Below are 25,772 nucleotides of genomic sequence, written 5' to 3'. Positions count from 1 at the left end.
ACACATGTTCCTCACATTTCTGTGGCAGAAAGTTCGGGAATCTGAGAGGAGCCACAAATTTCCTTCCACCCAGCGTTCCCCCAAGTCTCCCGATAAAAATGATACCTCACTTGTGTGGGTAAGCCTAGCGCCCGCGACAGGAAACGCCCCAAAGCGCAACGTGGACACATCCAAATTTTTGAAAGAAAACAGAGGTGTTTTTTGCGAAGTGCCTATCTGTAGATTTTGGCCTCTAGCTCAGCCGGCACCTAGGGAAACCTACCAAACCTGTGCATTTCTGAAAACTAGAGACCTAGGGGAATCCAAGGAGGGGTGACTTGCAGGGCTCGGACCAGGTTCTGTTACCCAGAATCCTTTGCAAACCTCAAAATTTGGCTAAAAAAACACATGTTCCTCACATTTCTGTGGCAGAAAGTTCGGGAATCTGAGAGGAGCCACAAATTTCCTTCCACCCAGCGTTCCCCCAAGTCTCCCGATAAAAATGATACCTCACTTGTGTGGGTAGGCCTAGCGCCCGCGACAGGAAACGCCCCAAAGCGCAACGTGGACACATCCAAATTTTTGGAAGAAAACAGAGGTGTTTTTTGCGAAGTACCTACCTGTAGATTTTGGCCTCTAGCTCAGCCGGCACCTAGGGAAACCTACCAAACCTGTGCATTTCTGAAAACTAGAGACCTAGGGGAATCCAAGGAGGGGTGACTTGCTGGGCTCGGACCAGGTTCTGTTACCCAGAATCCTTTGCAAACCTCAAAATTTGGCTAAAAAAACACATGTTCCTCACATTTCTGTGGCAGAAAGTTTGGGAATCTGAGAGGAGCCACAAATTTCCTTCCACCCAGCGTTCCCCCAAGTCTCCCGATAAAAATGATACCTCACTTGTGTGGGAAGGCCTAGCTCCTGCGACAGGAAACGCCCCAAAGCGCAACGTGGACACATCCAAATTTTTGGAAGAAAACAGAGGTGTTTTTAGCGAAGTGCCTACCTGTAGATTTTTGCCTCTAGCTCAGCCGGCACCTAGGGAAACCTACCAAACCTGTGCATTTCTGAAAACTAGAGACCTAGGGGAATCCAAGGAGGGGTGACTTGCGGGGCTCGGACCAGGTTCTGTTACCCAGAATCCTTTGCAAACCTCAAAATTTGGCTAAAAAAACACATGTTCCTCACATTTCTGTGGCAGAAAGTTCGGGAATCTGAGAGGAGCCAAAAATGTCCTTCCACCCAGCGTTCCCCCAAGTCTCCCGATAAAAATGATACCTCACTTGTGTGGGTAGGCCTAGCGCCCGCGACAGGAAACGCCCCAAAGCGCAACGTGGACACATCCAAATTTTTGGAAGAAAACAGAGGTGTTTTTTGCAAAGTGCCTACCTGTAGATTTTGGCCTCTAGCTCAGCCAGCACCTAGGGAAACCTACCAAACCTGTGCATTTCTGAAAACTAGAGACCTAGGGGAATCCAAGGAGGGGTGACTTGCGGGGCTCGGACCAGGTTCTGTTACCCAGAATCCTTTGCAAACCTCAAAATTTGGCTAAAAAAACACATGTTCCTCACATTTCTGTGGCAGAAAGTTCGGGAATCTGAGAGGAGCCACAAATTTCCTTCCACCCAGCGTTCCCCCAAGTCTCCCGATAAAAATGATACCTCACTTGTGTGGGTAGGCCTAGCGCCCGCGACAGGAAACGCCCCAAAGCGCAACGTGGACACATCCAAATTTTTGGAAGAAAACAGAGGTGTTTTTTGCAAAGTGCCTACCTGTAGATTTTGGCCTCTAGCTCAGCCGGCACCTAGGGAAACCTACCAAACCTGTGCATTTCTGAAAACTAGAGACCTAGGGGAATCCAAGGAGGGGTGACTTGCGGGGCTCGGACCAGGTTCTGTTACCCAGAATGCTTTGCAAACTTCAAAATTTGGCTAAAAAAACACATGTTCCTCACATTTCTGTGGCAGAAAGTTAGGGAATCTGAGAGGAGCCACAAATTTCCTTCCACCCAGCGTTCCCCCAAGTCTCCCGATAAAAATGATACCTCACTTGTGTGGGTAGGCCTAGCGCCCGCGACAGGAAACGCCCCAAAGCGCAACGTGGACACATCCAAATTTTTGGAAGAAAACAGAGGTGTTTTTTGCAAAGTGCCTTCCTGTAGATTTTGGCCTCTAGCTCAGCCGGCACCTAGGGAAACCTACCAAACCTGTGCATTTCTGAAAACTAGAGACCTAGGGTAATCCAAGGAGGGGTGACTTGCGGGGCTCGGACCAGGTTCTGTTACCCAGAATCCTTTGCAAACCTCAAAATGTGGCTAAAAAAACACATGTTCCTCACATTTCTGTGGCAGAAAGTTCGGGAATCTGAGAGGAGCCACAAATTTCCTTCCACCCAGCGTTCCCCCAAGTCTCCCGATAAAAATGATACATCACTTGTGTGGGTAGGCCTAGCTCCCGCGACAGGAAACGCCCCAAAGCGCAACGTGGACACATCCAAATTTTTGGAAGAAAACAGAGGTGTTTTTAGCGAAGTACCTACCTGTAGATTTTGCCCTTTAGCTCAGCCGGCACCTAGGGAAACCTACCAAACCTGTGCATTTCTGAAAACTAGAGACGTAGGGGAATCCAAGGAGGGGTGACTTGCGGGGCTCGGACCAGGTTCTGTTACCCAGAATCCTTTGCAAACCTCCAAATTTGGCTAAAAAACACATGTTCCTCACATTTCTGTGGCAGAAAGTTCGGGAATCTGAGAGGAGCCACAAATTTCCTTCCACCCAGCGTTCCCCCAAGTCTCCCGATAAAAATGATACCTCACTTGTGTGGGTAGGCCTAGCGCCCGCGAAAGGAAACGCCCCAAAGCGCAACGTGGACACATCCAAATTTTTGGAAGAAAATAGAGGTGTTTTTTGCGAAGTACCTACCTGTAGATTTTGGCCTCTAGCTCAGCCGGCACCTAGGGAAACCTACCAAACCTGTGCATTTCTGAAAACTAGAGACCTAGGGGAATCCAAGGAGGGGTGACTTGCGGAGCTCGGACCAGGTTCTGTTACCCAGAATCCTTTGCAAACCTCAAAATTTGGCTAAAAAAACACATGTTCCTCACATTTCTGTGGCAGAAAGTTCGGGAATCTGAGAGGAGCCACAAATTTCCTTCCACCCAGCGTTCCCCCAAGTCTCCCGATAAAAATGATACCTCACTTGTGTGGGTAGGCCTAGCTCCTGCGACAGGAAACGCCCCAAAGCGCAACGTGGACACATCCAAATTTTTGGAAGAAAACAGAGGTGTTTTTAGCGAAGTGCCTACCTGTAGATTTTGGCCTCTAGCTCAGCCGGCACCTAGGGAAACCTACGAAACCTGTGCATTTCTGAAAACTAGAGACCTAGGGGAATCCAAGGAGGAGTGACTTGCGGGGCTCGGACCAGGTTCTGTTACCCAGAATCCTTTGCAAACCTCAAAATTTGGCTAAAAAAACACATGTTCCTCACATTTCTGTGGCAGAAAGTTCGGGAATCTGAGAGGAGCCACAAATTTCCTTCCACCCAGCGTTCCCCCAAGTCTCCCGATAAAAATGATACCTCACTTGTGTGGGTAGGCCTAGCGCCCGCGACAGGAAACGCCCCAAAGCGCAACGTGGACACATCCAAATTTTTGGAAGAAAACAGAGGTGTTTTTAGCGAAGTACCTACCTGTAGATTTTGCCCTTTAGCTCAGCCGGCACCTAGGGAAACCTACCAAACCTGTGCATTTCTGAAAACTAGAGACGTAGGGGAATCCAAGCAGGGGTGACTTGCGGGGCTCGGACCAGGTTCTGTTACCCAGAATCCTTTGCAAACCTCCAAATTTGGCTAAAAAAACACATGTTCCTCACATTTCTGTGGCAGAAAGTTCGGGAATCTTAGAGGAGCCACAAATTTCCTTCCACCCAGCGTTCCCCCAAGTCTCCCGATAAAAATGATACCTCACTTGTGTGGGTAGGCCTAGGGCCGCGAAAGGAAACGCCCCAAAGGGCAACGTGGACACATCCAAATTTTTGGAAGAAAATAGAGGTGTTTTTTGCGAAGTACCTACCTGTAGATTTTGGCCTCTAGCTCAGCCGGCACCTAGGGAAACCTATCAAACCTGTGCATTTCTGAAAACTAGAGACCTAGGGGAATCCAAGGAGGGGTGACTTGCGGAGCTCGGACCAGGTTCTGTTACCCAGAATCCTTTGCAAACCTCAAAATTTGGCTAAAAAAACACATGTTCCTCACATTTCTGTGGCAGAAAGTTCGGGAATCTGAGAGGAGCCACAAATTTCCTTCCACCCAGCGTTCCCCCAAGTCTCCCGATAAAAATGATACCTCACTTGTGTGGGTAGGCCTAGCTCCTGCGACAGGAAACGCCCCAAAGCGCAACGTGGACACATCCAAATTTTTGGAAGAAAACAGAGGTGTTTTTAGCGAAGTGCCTACCTGTAGATTTTGGCCTCTAGCTCAGCCGGCACCTAGGGAAACCTACGAAACCTGTGCATTTCTGAAAACTAGAGACCTAGGGGAATCCAAGGAGGAGTGACTTGCGGGGCTCGGACCAGGTTCTGTTACCCAGAATCCTTTGCAAACCTCAAAATTTGGCTAAAAAAACACATGTTCCTCAAATTTCTGTGGCAGAAAGTTCGGGAATCTGAGAGGAGCCACAAATTTCCTTCCACCCAGCGTTCCCCCAAGTCTCCCGATAAAAATGATACCTCACTTGTGTGGGTAGGCCTAGCGCCCGCGACAGGAAACGCCCCAAAGCGCAACGTGGACACATCCAAATTTTTGGAAGAAAACAGAGGTGTTTTTAGCGAAGTACCTACCTGTAGATTTTGCCCTTTAGCTCAGCCGGCACCTAGGGAAACCTACCAAACCTGTGCATTTCTGAAAACTAGAGACGTAGGGGAATCCAAGCAGGGGTGACTTGCGGGGCTCGGACCAGGTTCTGTTACCCAGAAACCTTTGCAAACCTCCAAATTTGGCTAAAAAAACACATGTTCCTCACATTTCTGTGGCAGAAAGTTCGGGAATCTTAGAGGAGCCACAAATTTCCTTCCACCCAGCGTTCCCCCAAGTCTCCCAATAAAAATGATACCTCACTTGTGTGGGTAGGCCTAGGGCCGCGAAAGGAAACGCCCCAAAGCGCAACGTGGACACATCCAAATTTTTGGAAGAAAATAGAGGTGTTTTTTGCGAAGTACCTACCTGTAGATTTTGGCCTCTAGCTCAGCCGGCACCTAGGGAAACCTACCAAACCTGTGCATTTCTGAAAACTAGAGACCTAGGGGAATCCAAGGAGGGGTGACTTGCTGGGCTCGGACCAGGTTCTGTTACCCAGAATCCTTTGCAAACCTCAAAATTTGGCTAAAAAAACACATGTTCCTCACATTTCTGTGGCAGAAAGTTCTGGAATCTGAGAGGAGCCACCAATTTCCTTCCACCCACCGTTCCCCCAAGTCTCCCGATAAAAATGATACCTCACTTGTGTGGGTAGGCCTAGCGCCCACGACAGGAAACGCCCCAAAGCGCAACGTGGACACATCCACATTTTTTGGAAGAAAACAGAGGTGTTTTTTGCAACATGCCTACCTGTAGATTTTGGCCTCTAGCTCAGCCGGCACCTAGGGAAACCTACCAAACCTGTGCATTTCTGACAACTAGAGACCTAGGGGAATCCAAGGAGGGGTGACTTGCTGGGTTCGGACCAGGTTCTGTTACCCAGAATCCTTTGCAAACCTCAAAATTTGGCTAGAAAAACACATGTTCCTCACATTTCTGTGGCAGAAAGTTCTGGAATCTGAGAGGAGCCACAAATTTCCTTCCACCCAGCGTTCCCCCAAGTCTCCCGATAAACATGATACCTCAATTGTGTGGGTAAGCCTAGCGCCCGCGACAGGAAACGCCCCAAAGCGCAACGTGGACACATCCAAATTTTTGAAAGAAAACAGAGGTGTTTTTTGCGAAGTGCCTACCTGTAGATTTTGGCCTCTAGCTCAGCCGGCACCTAGGGAAACCTACCAAACCTGTGCATTTCTGAAAACTAGAGAGCTAGGGGAATCCAAGGAGGGGTGACTTGCAGGGCTCGGACCAGGTTCTGTTACCCAGAATCCTTTGCAAACCTCAAAATTTGGCTAAAAAAACACATGTTCCTCACATTTCTGTGGCAGAAAGTTCGGGAATCTGAGAGGAGCCACAAATTTCCTTCCACCCAGCGTTCCCCCAAGTCTCCCGATAAAAATGATACCTCACTTGTGTGGGTAGGCCTAGCTCCCGCGACAGGAAACGCCCCAAAGCGCAACGTGGACACATCCAAATTTTTGGAAGAAAACAGAGGTGTTTTTTGCGAAGTACCTACCTGTAGATTTTGGCCTCTAGCTCAGCCGGCACCTAGGGAAACCTACCAAACCTGTGCATTTCTGAAAACTAGAGACCTAGGGGAATCCAAGGAGGGGTGACTTGCTGGGCTCGGACCAGGTTCTGTTACCCAGAATCCTTTGCAAACCTCAAAATTTGGCTAAAAAAACACATGTTCCTCACATTTCTGTGGCAGAAAGTTCGGGAATCTGAGAGGAGCCACAAATTTCATTCCACCCAGCGTTCCCCCAAGTCTCCCGATAAAAAAGATACCTCACTTGTGTGGGTAGGCCTAGCTCCTGCGACAGGAAACGCCCCAAAGCGCAACGTGGACACATCCAAATTTTTGGAAGAAAACAGAGGTGTTTTTAGCGAAGTGCCTACCTGTAGATTTTGGCCTCTAGCTCAGCCGGCACCTAGGGAAACCTACCAAACCTGTGCATTTGTGAAAACTAGAGACCTAGGGGAATCCAAGGAGGGGTGACTTGCGGGGCTCGGACCAGGTTCTGTTACCCAGAATCCTTTGCAAACCTCAAAATTTGGCTAAAAAAACACATGTTCCTCACATTTCTGTGGCAGAAAGTTCGGGAATCTGAGAGGAGCCACAAATTTCCTTCCACCCAGCGTTCCCCCAAGTCTCCCGATAAAAATGATACCTCACTTGTGTGGGTAGGCCTAGCGCCTGCGACAGGAAACGCCCCAAAGCGCAACGTGGACACATCCAAATTTTTGGTAGAAAACAGAGGTGTTTTTTGCAAAGTGCCTACCTGTAGATTTTGGCCTCTAGCTCAGCCGGCACCTAGGGAAACCTACCAAACCTGTGCATTTCTGAAAACTAGAGACCTAGGGGAATCCAAGGAGGGGTGACTTGCGGAGCTCGGACCAGGTTCTGTTACCCAGAATCCTTTGCAAACCTCAAAATTTGGCTAAAAAAACACATGTTCCTCACATTTCTGTGGCAGAAAGTTCGGGAATCTGAGAGGAGCCACAAATTTCCTTCCACCCAGCGTTCCCCCAAGTCTCCCGATAAAAATGATACCTCACTTGTGTGGGTAGGCCTAGCTCCTGCGACAGGAAACGCCCCAAAGCGCAACGTGGACACATCCAAATTTTTGGAAGAAAACAGAGGTGTTTTTAGCGAAGTGCCTACCTGTAGATTTTGGCCTCTAGCTCAGCCGGCACCTAGGGAAACCTACGAAACCTGTGCATTTCTGAAAACTAGAGACCTAGGGGAATCCAAGGAGGGGTGACTTGCGGGGCTCGGACCAGGTTCTGTTACCCAGAATCCTTTGCAAACCACAAAATTTGGCTAAAAAAACACATGTTCCTCACATTTCTGTGGCAGAAAGTTCTGGAATCTGAGAGGACCCACCAATTTCCTTCCACCCAGCGTTCCCCCAAGTCTCCCGATAAACATGATACCTCAATTGTGTGGGTAAGCCTAGCGCCCGCGACAGGAAACGCCCCAAAGCGCAACGTGGACACATCCAAATTTTTGAAAGAAAACAGAGGTGTTTTTTGCGAAGTGCCTACCTGTAGATTTTGGCCTCTAGCTCAGCCGGCACCTAGGGAAACCTACCAAACCTGTGCATTTCTGAAAACTAGAGAGCTAGGGGAATCCAAGGAGGGGTGACTTGCAGGGCTCGGACCAGGTTCTGTTACCCAGAATCCTTTGCAAACCTCAAAATTTGGCTAAAAAAACACATGTTCCTCACATTTCTGTGGCAGAAAGTTCGGGAATCTGAGAGGAGCCACAAATTTCCTTCCACCCAGCGTTCCCCCAAGTCTCCCGATAAAAATGATACCTCACTTGTGTGGGTAGGCCTAGCGCCCGCGACAGGAAACGCCCCAAAGCGCAACGTGGACACATCCAAATTTTTGGAAGAAAACAGAGGTGTTTTTTGCGAAGTACCTACCTGTAGATTTTGGCCTCTAGCTCAGCCGGCACCTAGGGAAACCTACCAAACCTGTGCATTTCTGAAAACTAGAGACCTAGGGGAATCCAAGGAGGGGTGACTTGCTGGGCTCGGACCAGGTTCTGTTACCCAGAATCCTTTGCAAACCTCAAAATTTGGCTAAAAAAACACATGTTCCTCACATTTCTGTGGCAGAAAGTTCGGGAATCTGAGAGGAGCCACAAATTTCATTCCACCCAGCGTTCCCCCAAGTCTCCCGATAAAAAAGATACCTCACTTGTGTGGGTAGGCCTAGCTCCTGCGACAGGAAACGCCCCAAAGCGCAACGTGGACACATCCAAATTTTTGGAAGAAAACAGAGGTGTTTTTAGCGAAGTGCCTACCTGTAGATTTTGGCCTCTAGCTCAGCCGGCACCTAGGGAAACCTACCAAACCTGTGCATTTGTGAAAACTAGAGACCTAGGGGAATCCAAGGAGGGGTGACTTGCGGGGCTCGGACCAGGTTCTGTTACCCAGAATCCTTTGCAAACCTCAAAATTTGGCTAAAAAAACACATGTTCCTCACATTTCTGTGGCAGAAAGTTCGGGAATCTGAGAGGAGCCACAAATTTCCTTCCACCCAGCGTTCCCCCAAGTCTCCCGATAAAAATGATACCTCACTTGTGTGGGTAGGCCTAGCGCCCGCGACAGGAAACGCCCCAAAGCGCAACGTGGACACATCCAAATTTTTGGAAGAAAACAGAGGTGTTTTTTGCAAAGTGCCTACCTGTAGATTTTGGCCTCTAGCTCAGCCGGCACCTAGGGAAACCTACCAAACCTGTGCATTTCTGAAAACTAGAGACCTAGGGGAATCCAAGGAGGGGTGACTTGCGGAGCTCGGACCAGGTTCTGTTACCCAGAATCCTTTGCAAACCTCAAAATTTGGCTAAAAAAACACATGTTCCTCACATTTCTGTGGCAGAAAGTTCGGGAATCTGAGAGGAGCCACAAATTTCCTTCCACCCAGCGTTCCCCCAAGTCTCCCGATAAAAATGATACCTCACTTGTGTGGGTAGGCCTAGCTCCTGCGACAGGAAACGCCCCAAAGCGCAACGTGGACACATCCAAATTTTTGGAAGAAAACAGAGGTGTTTTTAGCGAAGTGCCTACCTGTAGATTTTGGCCTCTAGCTCAGCCGGCACCTAGGGAAACCTACGAAACCTGTGCATTTCTGAAAACTATAGACCTAGGGGAATCCAAGGAGGGGTGACTTGCGGGGCTCGGACCAGGTTCTGTTACCCAGAATCCTTTGCAAACCACAAAATTTGGCTAAAAAAACACATGTTCCTCACATTTCTGTGGCAGAAAGTTCTGGAATCTGAGAGGAGCCACCAATTTCCTTCCACCCAGCGTTTCCCCAAGTCTCCCGATAAAAATGATACCTCACTTGTGTGAGTAGGCCTAGCTCCTGCGACAGGAAACGCCCCAAAGCGCAACGTGGACACATCCACATTTTTGGAAGAAAACAGAGGTGTTTTTAGCGAAGTGCCTACCTGTAGATTTTGGCCTCTAGCTCAGCCGGCACCTAGGGAAACCTACCAAACCTGTGCATTCCTGAAAACTAGAGACCTAGGGGAATCCAAGGAGGGGTGACTTGCGGGGCTCGGACCAGGTTCTGTTACCCAGAATCCTTTGCAAACCTACAAAATTTGGCTAAAAAACACATGTTCCTCACATTTCTGTGGCAGAAAGTTCGGGAATCTGAGAGGAGCCACAAATTTCCTTCCACCCAGCGTTCCCCCAAGTCTCCCGATAAAAATGATACCTCACTTGTGTGGGTAGGCCTAGCGCCCGCGAAAGGAAACGCCCCAAAGCGCAACGTGGACACATCCAAATTTTTGGAAGAAAACAGAAGTGTTTTTTGCGAAGTACCTACCTGTAGATTTTGGCCTCTAGCTCAGCCGGCACCTAGGGAAACCTACCAAACCTGTGCATTTCTGAAAACTAGAGACCTAGGGGAATCCAAGGAGGGGTGACTTGCTGGGCTCGGACCAGGTTCTGTTACCCAGAATCCTTTGCAAACCTCAAAATTTGGCTAAAAAAACACATGTTCCTCACATTTCTGTGGCAGAAAGTTCTGGAATCTGAGAGGAGCCACCAATTTCCTTCCACCCAGCGTTCCCCCAAGTCTCCCGATAAAAATGATACCTCACTTGTGTGGGTAGGCCTAGCGCCCGCGACAGGAAACGCCCCAAAGCGCAACGTGGACACATCCACATTTTTTGGAAGAAAACAGAGGTCTTTTTTGCAAAGTGCCTACCTGTAGATTTTGGCCTCTAGCTCAGCCGGCACCTAGGGAAACCTACCAAACCTGTGCATTTCTAAAAACTAGAGACCTAGGGGAATCCAAGGAGGGGTGACTTGCTGGGTTCGGACCAGGTTCTGTTACCCAGAATCCTTTGCAAACCTCAAAATTTGGCTAGAAAATCACATGTTCCTCACATTTCTGTGGCAGAAAGTTCTGGAATCTGAGAGGAGCCACAAATTTCCTTCCACCCAGCGTTCCCCCAAGTCTCCCGATAAAAATGATACCTCACTTGTGTGGGTAAGCCTAGCGCCCGCGACAGGAAACGCCCCAAAGCGCAACGTGGACACATCCAAATTTTTTAAAGAAAACAGAGGTGTTTTTTGCGAAGTGCCTACCTGTAGATTTTGGCCTCTAGCTCAGCCGGCACCTAGGGAAACCTACCAAACCTGTGCATTTCTGAAAACTAGAGACCTAGGGGAATCCAAGGAGGGGTGACTTGCGGGGCTCGGACCAGGTTCTGTTACCCAGAATCCTTTGCAAACCTCAAAATTTGGCTAAAAAAACACATGTTCCTCACATTTCTGTGGCAGAAAGTTCGGGAATCTGAGAGGAGCCACAAATTTCCTTCCACCCAGCGTTCCCCCAAGTCTCCCGATAAAAATGATACCTCACTTGTGTGGGTAGGCCTAGCGCCCGCGACAGGAAACGCCCCAAAGCGCAACGTGGACACATCCAAATTTTTGGAAGAAAACAGAGGTGTTTTTTGCGAAGTACCTACCTGTAGATTTTGGCCTCTAGCTCAGCCGGCACCTAAGGAAACCTACCAAACCTGTGCATTTCTGAAAACTAGAGACCTAGGGGAATCCAAGGAGGGGTGACTTGCTGGGCTCGGACCAGGTTCTGTTACCCAGAATCCTTTGCAAACCTCAAAATTTGGCTAAAAAAACACATGTTCGTCACATTTCTGTGGCAGAAAGTTCGGGAATCTGAGAGGAGCCACAAATTTCCTTCCACCCAGCGTTCCCCCAAGTCTCCCGATAAAAATGATACCTCACTTGTGTGGGTAGGCCTAGCTCCTGCGACAGGAAACTCCCCAAAGCGCAACGTGGACACATCCAAATTTTTGGAAGAAAACAGAGGTGTTTTTAGCGAAGTGCCTACCTGTAGATTTTGGCCTCTAGCTCAGCCGGCACCTAGGGAAACCTACCAAACCTGTGCATTTGTGAAAACTAGAGACCTAGGGGAATCCAAGGAGGGGTGACTTGCGGGGCTCGGACCAGGTTCTGTTACCCAGAATCCTTTGCAAACCTCAAAATTTGGCTAAAAAAACACATGTTCCTCACATTTCTGTGGCAGAAAGTTCGGGAATCTGAGAGGAGCCACAAATTTCCTTCTACCCAGCGTTCCCCCAAGTCTCCCGATAAAAATGATACCTCACTTGTGTGGGTAGGCCTAGCGCCCACGACAGGAAACGCCCCAAAGCGCAACGTGGACACATCCAAATTTTTGGAAGAAAACAGAGGTGTTTTTTGCAAAGTGCCTACCTGTAGATTTTGGCCTCTAGCTCAGCCGGCACCTAGGGAAACCTACCAAACCTGTGCATTTCTGAAAACTAGAGACCTAGGGGAATCCAAGGAGGGGTGACTTGCGGAGCTCGGACCAGGTTCTGTTACCCAGAATCCTTTGCAAACCTCAAAATTTGGCTAAAAAAACACATGTTCCTCACATTTCTGTGGCAGAAAGTTCGGGAATCTGAGAGGAGCCACAAATTTCCTTCCACCCAGCGCTCCCCCAAGTCTCCCGATAAAAATGATACCTCACTTGTGTGGGTAGGCCTAGCTCCTGCGACAGGAAACGCCCCAAAGCGCAACGTGGACACATCCAAATTTTTGGAAGAAAACAGAGGTGTTTTTAGCGAAGTGCCTACCTGTAGATTTTGGCCTCTAGCTCAGCCGGCACCTAGGGACACCTACGAAACCTGTGCATTTCTAAAAACTAGAGACCTAGGGGAATCCAAGGAGGGGTGACTTGCGGGGCTCGGACCAGGTTCTGTTACCCAGAATCCTTTGCAAACCTCAAAATTTGGCTAAAAAAACACATGTTCCTCACATTTCTGTGGCAGAAAGTTCGGGAATCTGAGAGGAGCCACAAATTTCCTTCCACCCAGCGCTCCCCCAAGTCTCCCGATAAAAATGATACCTCACTTGTGTGGGTAGGCCTAGCTCCTGCGACAGGAAACGCCCCAAAGCGCAACGTGGACACATCCAAATTTTTGGAAGAAAACAGAGGTGTTTTTAGCGAAGTGCCTACCTGTAGATTTTGGCCTGTAGCTCAGCCGGCACCTAGGGACACCTACGAAACCTGTGCATTTCTAAAAACTAGAGACCTAGGGGAATCCAAGGAGGGGTGACTTGCGGGGCTCGGACCAGGTTCTGTTACCCAGAATCCTTTGCAAACCTCAAAATTTGGCTAAAAAAACACATGTTCCTCACATTTCTGTGGCAGAAAGTTCGGGAATCTGAGAGGAGCCACACATTTCCTTCCACCCAGCGTTCCCCCAAGTCTCCCGATAAAAATGATACCTCACTTGTGTGGGTACGCCTAGCGCCCGCGACAGGAAACACCCCAAAGCGCAACGTGGACACATCCAAATTTTTGAAAGAAAACAGAGGTGTTTTTTGCAAAGTGCCTACCTGTAGATTTTGGCCTCTAGCTCAGCCGGCACCTAGGGAAACCTACCAAACCTGTGCATTTCTGAAAACTAGAGACCTAGGGGAATCCAAGGAGGGGTGACTTGCGGGGCTCGGACCAGGTTCTGTTACCCAGAATCCTTTGCAAACCTCAAAATTTGGCTAAAAAAACACATGTTCCTCACATTTCTGTGGCAGAAATTTCTGGAATCTCAGAGGAGCCACCAATTTCCTTCCACCCAGCGTTCCCCCAAGTCTCCCGATAAAAATGATACCTCACTTGTGTGGGTAGGCCTAGCGCCCACGACAGGAAACGCCCCAAAGCGCAACGTGGACACATCCACATTTTTGGAAGAAAACAGAGGTGTTTTTTGCAAAGTGCCTACCTGTAGATTTTGGCCTCTAGCTCAGCCGGCACCTAGGGAAACCTACCAAACCTGTGCATTTCTGAAAACTAGAGACCTAGGGGAATCCAAGGAGGGGTGACTTGCGGAGCTCGGACCAGGTTCTGTTACCCAGAATCCTTTGCAAACCTCAAAATTTGGCTAAAAAAACACATGTTCCTCACATTTCTGTGGCAGAAAGTTCGGGAATCTGAGAGGAGCCACAAATTTCCTTCCACCCAGCGCTCCCCCAAGTCTCCCGATAAAAATGATACCTCACTTGTGTGGGTAGGCCTAGCTCCTGCGACAGGAAACGCCCCAAAGCGCAACGTGGACACATCCAAATTTTTGGAAGAAAACAGAGGTGTTTTTAGCGAAGTGCCTACCTGTAGATTTTGGCCTGTAGCTCAGCCGGCACCTAGGGACACCTACGAAACCTGTGCATTTCTAAAAACTAGAGACCTAGGGGAATCCAAGGAGGGGTGACTTGCGGGGCTCGGACCAGGTTCTGTTACCCAGAATCCTTTGCAAACCTCAAAATTTGGCTAAAAAAACACATGTTCCTCACATTTCTGTGGCAGAAAGTTCGGGAATCTGAGAGGAGCCACACATTTCCTTCCACCCAGCGTTCCCCCAAGTCTCCCGATAAAAATGATACCTCACTTGTGTGGGTACGCCTAGCGCCCGCGACAGGAAACACCCCAAAGCGCAACGTGGACACATCCAAATTTTTGAAAGAAAACAGAGGTGTTTTTTGCAAAGTGCCTACCTGTAGATTTTGGCCTCTAGCTCAGCCGGCACCTAGGGAAACCTACCAAACCTGTGCATTTCTGAAAACTAGAGACCTAGGGGAATCCAAGGAGGGGTGACTTGCGGGGCTCGGACCAGGTTCTGTTACCCAGAATCCTTTGCAAACCTCAAAATTTGGCTAAAAAAACACATGTTCCTCACATTTCTGTGGCAGAAAGTTCTGGAATCTCAGAGGAGCCACCAATTTCCTTCCACCCAGCGTTCCCCCAAGTCTCCCGATAAAAATGATACCTCACTTGTGTGGGTAGGCCTAGCTCCTGCGACAGGAAACGCCCCAAAGCGCAACGCGGACACATCCACATTTTTGGAAGAAAACAGAGGTGTTTTTAGCGAAGTGCCTACCTGTAGATTTTGGCCTTTAGCTCAGCCGGCACCTAGGGAAACCTACCAAACCTGTGCATTTCTGAAAACTAGAGACCTAGGGGAATCCAAGGAGGGGTGACTTGCGGGGCTCGGACTAGGTTCTGTTACCCAGAATCCTTTGCAAACCTCCAAATTTGGCTAAAAAACACATGTTCCTCACATTTCTGTGGCAGAAAGTTCGGGAATCTGAGAGGAGCCACAAATTTCCTTCCACCCAGCGTTCCCCCAAGTCTCCCGATAAAAATGATACCTCACTTGTGTGGGTAGGCCTAGCGCCCGCGAAAGAAAACGCCCCAAAGCGCAACGTGGACACATCCAAATTTTTGGAAGAAAACAGAGGTGTTTTTTGCGAAGTACCTACCTGTAGATTTTGGCCTCTAGCTCAGCCGGCACCTAGGGAAACCTACCAAACCTGTGCATTTCTGAAAACTAGAGACCTAGGGGAATCCAAGGAGGGGTGACTTGCAGGGCTCGGACCAGGTTCTGTTACCCAGAATCCTTTGCACACCTCAAAATTTGGCTAAAAAAACACATGTTCCTCACATTTCTGTGGCAGAAAGTTCGGGAATCTGAGAGGAGCCACCAATTTCCTTCCACCCAGCGTTCCCACAAGTCTCCCGATAAAAATGATACCTCACTTGTGTGGGTAGGCCTAGCTCCCGCGACAGGAAACGCCCCAAAGCGCAACGTGGACACATCCAAATTTTTGGAAGAAAACAGAGGTGTTTTTTGCAAAGTGCCTACCTGTAGATTTTGGCCTCTAGCTCAGCCGGCACCTAGGGAAATCTACCAAACCTGTGCATTTCTGAAAACTAGAGACCTAGGGGAATCCAAGGATGGTTGACTTGCGGGGCTCGGACCAGGTTCTGTTACCCAGAATCCTTTGCAAACCTCAAAATTTGGCTAAAAAAACACATGTTCCTCACATTTCTGTGGCAGAAAGTTCGGGAATCTGAGAGGAGCCACAAATTTCCTTCCACCCAGCGTTCCCCCAAGTCTCCCGATAAAAATTATACCTCACTTGTGTGGGTAGGCCTAGCTCCCGCGACAGGAAACGCCCCAAAACGCAACGTGGACACATCCAAATTTTTGGAAGAAAACAGAGGTGTTTTTAGCGAAGTGCCTACCTGTAGATTTTGCTCTCTAGCTTAGCCGGCACCTAGGGAAACCTACCAAACCTGTGCATTTCTGAAAACTAGAGACCTAGGGGAATCCAAGGATGGGTGACTTGCGGGGCTCGGACCAGGTTCTGTTACCTAGAATCCTTCCCAAACCTCAAAATTTGGCTAAAAAAACACATGTTCCTCACATTTCTGTGGCAGAAAGTTCTGGAATCTGAGAGGAGCCACAAATTTCCTTCCACCCAGCTTTCCCCCAAGTCTCCCGATAAAAATGATACCTCACTTGTGTGGGTAGGCCTAGCGCCAGCGACAGGAAACGCCCAAAGCGCAACGTGGACACATCCAAATTTTTTGGAAGAAAACAGAGGTGTTTTTTTCAAAGTGCCTACCTGTAGATTTTGGCCTCTAGCTCAACCGGCACCTAGGGAAACCTACCAAACCTGTGCATTTTTGAAAACTAGAGACCTAGGGGAATCCAAGGAGGGGTGACTTGCTGGGTTTGGACCAGGTTCTGTTACCCAGAATCCTTTGCAAACCTCAAAATTTGGCTAAAAAAACACATGTTCCTCACATTTCTGTGGCAGAAAATTCGGGAATCTGAGAGGAGCCACAAATTTCCTTCCACCCAGCGTTCCCCCAAGTCTCCTGATAAAAATGATACCTCACTTGTGTGGGTAGGCCTAGCTCCTGCGACAAGAAACGCCCCAAAGCGCAACGTGGACACATCCAAATTTTTGGAAGAAAACAGAGGTGTTTTTTGCGAAGTGCCTACCTGTAGATTTTGGCCTCCAGCTCAGCCGGCACCTAGGGAAACCTACCAAACTTGTGCATTTCTGAAAACTAGAGACCTAGGGGAATCCAAGGAGGGTTGACTTGCGGGGCTCGGACCAGGTTCTGTTACACAGAATCCTTTGCAAACCTCAAAATTTGGCTAAAAAAACACACGTTCCTCACATTTCTGTCGCAGAAAGTTCGGGAATCTGAGGGGAGCCACAAATTTCCTTCCACCCAGCGTTCCCCCAAGTCTCCCGATAACAATGATACCTCACTTGTGTGGGTAGGCCTAGCGCCCGCGACAGGAAACGCCCCAAAGCGCAACGTGGACAAATCCAAATTTTTTGGAAGAAAACAGAGGTGTTTTTTGCGAAGTGCCTACCTGTAGATTTTGGCCTCTAGCTCAGCCGGCACCTAGGGAAACCTACCAAACCTGTACATTTCTGAAACCTAGAGACCTAGGGGAATCCAAGGAGGGGTGATTTGCAGGGCTCGGACCAGGTTCTGTTACCCAGAATCCTTTGCAAACCTCAAAATTTGGCTAAAAAAGCACATGTTCCTCAAATTTCTGTGGCAGAAAGTTCGGGAATCTAAGAGGAGCCACAAATTTCCATCCACCCAGCGTTCCCCCAAGTCTCCCGATAAAAATGATACCTCACTTGTGTGGGTAGGCCTAGCGCCCGCGAAAGAAAACGCCCCAAAGCGCAACGTGGACACATCCAAATTTTTGGAAGTAAACAGAGGTGTTTTTTGCGAAGTACCTACCTGTAGATTTTGGCCTCTAGCTCAGCCGGCACCTAGGGAAACCTACCAAACCTGTGCATTTCTGAAAACTAGAGACCTAGGGGAATCCAAGGAGGGGTGACTTGCAGGGCTCGGACCAGGTTCTGTTACCCAGAATCCTTTGCACACCTCAAAATTTGGCTAAAAAAACACATGTTCCTCACATTTCTGTGGCAGAAAGTTCGGGAATCTGAGAGGAGCCACCAATTTCCTTCCACCCAGCGTTCCCACAAGTCTCCCGATAAAAATGATACCTCACTTGTGTGGGTAGGCCTAGCTCCTGCGACAGGAAACGCCCCAAAGCGCAACGTGGACACATCCAAATTTTTGGAAGAAAACAGAGGTGTTTTTAGCGAAGTGCCTACCTGTAGATTTTGCCCTCTAGCTTAGCCGGCACCTAGGGAAACCTACCAAACCTGTGCATTTCTGAAAACTAGAGACCTAGGGGAATCCAAGGATGGTTGACTTGCGGGGCTCGGACCAGGTTCTGTTACCCAGAATCCTTTGCAAACCTCAAAATTTGGCTAAAAAAACACATGTTCCTCACATTTCTGTGGCAGAAAGTTCGGGAATCTGAGAGGAGCCACAAATTTCCTTCCACCCAGCGTTCCCCCAAGTCTCCCGATAAAAATTATACCTCACTTGTGTGGGTAGGCCTAGCTCCCGCGACAGGAAACGCCCCAAAACGCAGCGTGGACACATCCAAATTTTTGGAAGAAAACAGAGGTGTTTTTAGCGAAGTGCCTACCTGTAGATTTTGCCCTCTAGCTTAGCCGGCACCTAGGGAAACCTACCAAACCTGTGCATTTCTGAAAACTAGAGACCTAGGGGAATCCAAGGATGGGTGACTTGCGGGGCTCGGACCAGGTTCTGTTACCTAGAATCCTTCCCAAACCTCAAAATTTGGCTAAAAAAACACATGTTCCTCACATTTCTGTGGCAGAAAGTTCTGGAATCTGAGAGGAGCCACAAATTTCCTTCCACCCAGCTTTCCCCCAAGTCTCCCGATAAAAATGATACCTCACTTGTGTGGGTAGGCCTGGCGCTCGCGACAGGAAACGCCCAAAGCGCAACGTGGACACATCCAAATTTTTTGGAAGAAAACAGAGGTGTTTTTTTCAAAGTGCCTACCTGTAGATTTTGGCCTCTAGCTCAACCGGCACCTAGGGAAACCTACCAAACCTGTGCATTTCTGAAAACTAGAGACCTAGGGGAATCCAAGGAGGGGTGACTTGCTGGGTTTGGACCAGGTTCTGTTACCCAGAATCTTTTGCAAACCTCAAAATTTGGCTAAAAAAACACATGTTCCTCACATTTCTGTGGCAGAAAATTCGGGAATCTGAGAGGAGCCACAAATTTCCTTCCACCCAGCGTTCCCCCAAGTCTCCTGATAAAAATGATTCCTCACTTGTGTGGGTAGGCCTAGCTCCTGCGACAAGAAACGCCCCAAAGCGCAACGTGGACACATCCAAATTTTTGGAAGAAAACAGAGGTGTTTTTTGCGAAGTGCCTACCTGTAGATTTTGGCCTCCAGCTCAGCCGGCACCTAGGGAAACCTACCAAACCTGTGCATTTCTGAAAACTAGAGACCTAGGGGAATCCAAGGAGGGTTGACTTGCGGGGCTCGGACCAGGTTCTGTTACCCAGAATCCTTTGCAAACCTCAAAATTTGGCTAAAAAAACACATGTTCCTCACATTTCTGTCGCAGAAAGTTCGGGAATCTGAGAGGAGCCACAAATTTCCTTCCACTCAGCGTTCCCCCAAGTCTCCCGATAACAATGATACCTCACTTGTGTGGGTAGGCCTAGCGCCCGCGACAGGAAACGCCCCAAAGCGCAACGTGGACAAATCCAAATTTTTTTGAAGAAAACAGAGGTGTTTTTTGCGAAGTGCCTACCTGTAGATTTTGGCCTCTAGCTCAGCCGGCACCTAGGGAAACCTACCAAACCTGTACATTTCTGAAACCTAGAGACCTAGGGGAATCCAAGGAGGGGTGATTTGCGGGGCTCGGACCAGGTTCTGTTACCCATAATCCTTTGCAAACCTCAAAATTTGGCTAAAAAAGCACATGTTCCTCACATTTCTGTGGCAGAAAGTTCTGGAATCTGAGAGGAGCCACAAATTTCCTTCCACCCAGCTTTCCCCCAAGTCTCCCGATAAAAATGATACCTCACTTGTGTGGGTAGGCCTAGCGCTCGCGACAGGAAACACCCAAAGCGCAACGTGGACACATCCAAATTTTTTGGAAGAAAACAGAGGTGTTTTTTTCAAAGTGCCTACCTGTAGATTTTGGCCTCTAGCTCAACCGGCACCTAGGGAAACCTACCAAACCTGTGCATTTTTGAAAACTAGAGACCTAGGGGAATGCAAGGAGGGGTGACTTGCTGGGTTTGGACCAGGTTCTGTTACCCAGAATCCTTTGCAAACCTCAAAATTTGGCTAAAAAAACACATGTTCCTCACATTTCTGTGGCAGAAAATTCGGGAATCTGAGAGGAGCCACAAATTTCCTTCCACCCAGCGTTCCCCCAAGTCTCCTGATAAAAATGATACCTCACTTGTGTGGGTAGGCCTAGCTCCTGCGACAAGAAACGCCCCAAAGCGCAACGTGGACACATCCAAATTTTTGGAAGAAAACAGAGGTGTTTTTTGCGAAGTGCCTACCTGTAGATTTTGGCCTCCAGCTCAGCCGGCACCTAGGGAAACCTACCAAACTTGTGCATTTCTGAAAACTAGAGACCTAGGGGAATCCAAGGAGGGTTGACTTGCGGGGCTCGGACCAGGTTCTGTTACCCAGAATCCTTTGCAAACCTCAAAATTTGGCTAAAAAAACACATGTTCCTCACATTTCTGTCGCAGAAAGTTCGGGAATCTGAGGGGAGCCACAAATTTCCTTCCACCCAGCGTTCCCCCAAGTCTCCCGATAACAATGATACCTCACTTGTGTGGGTAGGCCTAGCGCCCGCGACAGGGAACGCCCCAAAGCGCAACGTGGACAAATCCAAATTTTTTGGAAGAAAACAGAGGTGTTTTTTGCGAAATGCCTACCTGTAGATTTTGGCCTCTAGCTCAGCCGGCACCTAGGGAAACCTACCAAACCTGTACATTTCTGAAACCTAGAGACCTAGGGGAATCCAAGGAGGGGTGATTTGCGGGGCTCGGACCAGGTTCTGTTACCCAGAATCCTTTGCAAACCTCAAAATTTGGCTAAAAAAGCACATGTTCCTCAAATTTCTGTGGCAGAAAGTTCGGGAATCTAAGAGGAGCCACAAATTTCCTTCCACCCAGCGTTCCCCCAAGTCTCCCGATAAAAATGATACCTCACTTGTGTGGGTAGGCCTAGCGCCCGCGAAAGAAAACGCCCCAAAGCGCAACGTGGACACATCCAAATTTTTGGAAGAAAACAGAGGTGTTTTTTGCGAAGTACCTACCTGTAGATTTTGGCCTCTAGCTCAGCCGGCACCTAGGGAAACCTACCAAACCTGTGCATTTCTGAAAACTAGAGACCTAGGGGAATCCAAGGAGGGGTGACTTGCAGGGCTCGGACCAGGTTCTGTTACCCAGAATCCTTTGCACACCTCAAAATTTGGCTAAAAAAACACATGTTCCTCACATTTCTGTGGCAGAAAGTTCGGGAATCTGAGAGGAGCCACCAATTTCCTTCCACCCAGCGTTCCCACAAGTCTCCCGATAAAAATGATACCTCACTTGTGTGGGTAGGCCTAGCTCCTGCGACAGGAAACGCCCCAAAGCGCAACGTGGACACATCCAAATTTTTGGAAGAAAACAGAGGTGTTTTTAGCGAAGTGCCTACCTGTAGATTTTGCCCTCTAGCTTAGCCGGCACCTAGGGAAACCTACCAAACCTGTGCATTTCTGAAAACTAGAGACCTAGGGGAATCCAAGGATGGTTGACTTGCGGGGCTCGGACCAGGTTCTGTTACCCAGAATCCTTTGCAAACCTCAAAATTTGGCTAAAAAAACACATGTTCCTCACATTTCTGTGGCAGAAAGTTCGGGAATCTGAGAGGAGCCACAAATTTCCTTCCACCCAGCGTTCCCCCAAGTCTCCCGATAAAAATTATACCTCACTTGTGTGGGTAGGCCTAGCTCCCGCGACAGGAAACGCCCCAAAACGCAACGTGGACACATCCAAATTTTTGGAAGAAAACAGAGGTGTTTTTAGCGAAGTGCCTACCTGTAGATTTTGCCCTCTAGCTTAGCCGGCACCTAGGGAAACCTACCAAACCTGTGCATTTCTAAAAACTAGAGACCTAGGGGAATCCAAGGATGGGTGACTTGCGGGGCTCGGACCAGGTTCTGTTACCTAGAATCCTTCCCAAACCTCAAAATTTGGCTAAAAAAACACATGTTCCTCACATTTCTGTGGCAGAAAGTTCTGGAATCTGAGAGGAGCCACAAATTTCCTTCTACCCAGCTTTCCCCCAAGTCTCCCGATAAAAATGATACCTCACTTGTGTGGGTAGGCCTGGCGCTCGCGACAGGAAACGCCCAAAGCGCAACGTGGACATTTCCAAATTTTTTGGAAGAAAACAGAGGTGTTTTTTTCAAAGTGCCTACCTGTAGATTTTGGCCTCTAGCTCAACCGGCACCTAGGGAAACCTACCAAACCTGTGCATTTCTGAAAACTAGAGACCTAGGGGAATCCAAGGAGGGGTGACTTGCGGGGCTCGGACCAGGTTCTGTTACCCAGAATCCTTTGCAAACCTCAAAATTTGGCTAAAAAAACACATGTTCCTCACATTTCTGTGGCAGAAAGTTCGGGAATCTGAGAGGAGCCACAAATTTCCTTCCACCCAGCGTTCCCCCAAGTCTCCCGATAAAAATGATACCTCACTTGTGTGGGTAGGCCTAGCGCCCGCGACAGGAAACGCCCCAAAGCGCAACGTGGACACATCCAAATTTTTGGAAGAAAACAGAGGTGTTTTTTGCGAAGTACCTACCTGTAGATTTTGGCCTCTAGCTCAGCCGGCACCTAGGGAAACCTACCAAACCTGTGCATTTCTGAAAACTAGAGACCTAGGGGAATCCAAGGAGGGGTGACTTGCTGGGTTCGGACCAGGTTCTGTTACCCAGAATCCTTTGCAAACCTCAAAATTTGGCTAGAAAAATACATGTTCCTCACATTTCTGTGGCAGAAAGTTCTGGAATCTGAGAGGAGCCACAAATTTCCTTCCACCCAGCGTTCCCCCAAGTCTCCCGATAAAAATGATACCTCACTTGTGTGGGTAAGCCTAGCGCCCGCGACAGGAAACGCCCCAAAGCGCAACGTGGACACATCCAAATTTTTGGAAGAAAACAGAGGTGTTTTTTGCAAAGTGACTACCTGTAGATTTTGGCCTCTAGCTCAGCCGGCACCTTGGGAAATCTACCAAACCTGTGCATGTCTGAAAACTAGAGACCTAGGGGAATCCAAGGAGGGGTGACTTGCGGGGCTCGGACCAGGTTCTGTTACCCAGAATCCTTTGCAAACCTCAAAATTTGGCTAAAAAAACACATGTTCCTCACATTTCTGTGGCAGAAAGTTCGGGAATCTGAGAGGAGCCACAAGTTTCCTTCCACCCAGTGTTCCCCCAAGTCTCCCGATAAAAATGATACCTCACTTGTGTGGGTAGGCCTAGCTCCCGCGACAGGAAACGCCCCAAAGCGCAACGTGGACACATCCACATTTTTGGAAGAAAACAGAGGTGTTTTTAGCAAAGTACCTACCTGTAGATTTTGGCCTCTAGCTCAGCCGGCACCTAGGGAAACCTACCAAACCTGTGCATTTCTGAAAACTAGAGACCTAGGGGAATCCAAGGAGGGGTGACTTGCTGGGCTCGGACCAGGTTCTGTTACCCAGAATCCTTTGCAAACCTCAAAATTTGGCTAAAAAAACACATGTTCCTCACATTTCTGTGGCAGAAAGTTCTGGAATCTGAGAGGAGCCACCAATTTCCTTCCACCCAGCGTTCCCCCAAGTCTCCCGATAAAAATGATACCTCACTTGTGTGGGTAGGCCTAGCGCCCGCGACAGGAGACGCCCCAAAGCGCAACGTGGACACATCCACATTTTTTGGAAGAAAACAGAGGTGTTTTTTGCAAAGTGCCTACCTGTAGATTTTGGCCTCTAGCTCAGCCGGCACCTAGGGAAATCTACCAAACCTGTGCATTTCTGAAAACTAGAGACCTAGGGGAATCCAAGGAGGGGTGACTTGCGGGGCTCAGACCAGGTTCTGTTACCCAGAATCCTTTGCAAACCTCAAAATTTGGCTAAAAAAACACATGTTCCTCACATTTCTGTGGCAGAAAGTTCTGGAATCTGAGAGGAGCCACCAATTTCCTTCCACCCAGCGTTCCCCCAAGTCTCCCGATAAAAATGATACCTCACTTGTGTGCGTAGGCCTAGCTCCTGCGACAGGAAACGCCCCAAAGCGCAACGTGGACACATCCAAATTTTTGGAAGAAAACAGAGGTGTTTTTAGCGAAGTGCCTACCTGTAGATTTTGCCCTCTAGCTTAGCCGGCACCTAGGGAAACCTACCAAACCTGTGCATTTCTGAAAACTAGAGACCTAGGGGAATCCAAGGATGGGTGACTTGCGGGGCTCGGACCAGGTTCTGTTACCTAGAATCCTTCCCAAACCTCAAAATTTGGCTAAAAAAACACATGTTCCTCACATTTCTGTGGCAGAAAGTTCTGGAATCTGAGAGGAGCCACAAATTTCCTTCCACCCAGCTTTCCCCCAAGTCTCCCGATAAAAATGATACCTCACTTGTGTGGGTAGGCCTAGCGCTCGCGACAGGAAACGCCCAAAGCGCAACGTGGACACATCCAAATTTTTTGGAAGAAAACAGAGGTGTTTTTTTCAAAGTGCCTACCTGTAGATTCTGGCCTCTAGCTCAACCGGCACCTAGGGAAACCTACCAAACCTGTGCATTTCTGAAAACTAGAGACCTAGGGGAATCCAAGGAGGGGTGACTTGCGGGGCTCGGACCAGGTTCTGTTACCCAGAATCCTTTGCAAACCTCAAAATTTGGCTAAAAAAACACATGTTCCTCACATTTCTGTGGCAGAAAGTTCGGGAATCTGAGAGGAGCCACAAATTTCCTTCCACCCAGCGTTCCCCCAAGTCTCCTGATAAAAATGATACCTCACTTGTGTGGGTAGGCCTAGCTCCTGCGACAAGAAACGCCCCAAAGCGCAACGTGGACACATCCAAATTTTTGGAAGAAAACAGAGGTGTTTTTTGCGAAGTGCCTACCTGTAGATTTTGGCCTCCAGTTCAGCCGGCACCTAGGGAAACTACCAAACCTGTGCATTTCTGAAAACTAGAGACCTAGGGGAATCCAAGGAGGGTTGACTTGCGGGGCTCGGACCACGTTCTGTTACCCAGAATCCTTTGCAAACCGCAAAATTTGGCTAAAAAAACACATGTTCCTCACATTTCTGTCGCAGAAAGTTCGGGAATCTGAGAGGAGCCACAAATTTCCTTCCACCCAGCGTTCCCCCAAGTCTCCCGATAACAATGATACCTCACTTGTGTGGGTAGGCCTAGCGCCCGCGACAGGAAACGCCCCAAAGCGCAACGTAGACAAATCCAAATTTTTTGGAAGAAAACAGAGGTGTTTTTTGCGAAGTGCCTACCTGTAGATTTTGGCCTCTAGCTCAGCCGGCACCTAGGGAAACCTACCAAACCTGTACATTTCTGAAACCTAGAGACCTAGGGGAATCCAAGGAGGGGTGATTTGCGGGGCTCGGACCAGGTTCTGTTACCCAGAATCCTTTGCAAACCTCAAATTTTGGCTAAAAAAGCACATGTTCCTCAAATTTCTGTGGCAGAAAGTTCGGGAATCTAAGAGGAGCCGCAAATTTCCTTCCACCCAGCGTTCCCCCAAGTCTCCCGATAAAAATGATACCTCACTTGTGTGGGTAGGCCTAGCGCCCGCGAAAGGAAACGCCCCAAAGCGCAACGTGGACACATCCAAATTTTTGGAAGAAAACAGAGGTGTTTTTTGCGAAGTACCTACCTGTAGATTTTGGCCTCTAGCTCAGCCGGCACCTAGGGAAACCTACCAAACCTGTGCATTTCTGAAAACTAGAGACCTAGGGGAATCCAAGGAGGGGTGACTTGCAGGGCTCGGACCAGGTTCTGTTACCCAGAATCCTTTGCAAACCTCAAAATTTGGCTAAAAAAACACATGTTCCTCACATTTCTGTGGCAGAAAGTTCTGGAATCTGAGAGGAGCCACAAATTTCCTTCCACCCAGCGTTCCCCCAAGTCTCCCGATAAAAATGATACCTCA

This window comes from Pleurodeles waltl, chromosome 6 (genome assembly GCF_031143425.1).
Source record: "Pleurodeles waltl isolate 20211129_DDA chromosome 6, aPleWal1.hap1.20221129, whole genome shotgun sequence".
Lineage (NCBI taxonomy): Eukaryota > Metazoa > Chordata > Amphibia > Caudata > Salamandridae > Pleurodeles > Pleurodeles waltl.
This window is presented reverse-complemented; position numbering follows the sequence as displayed.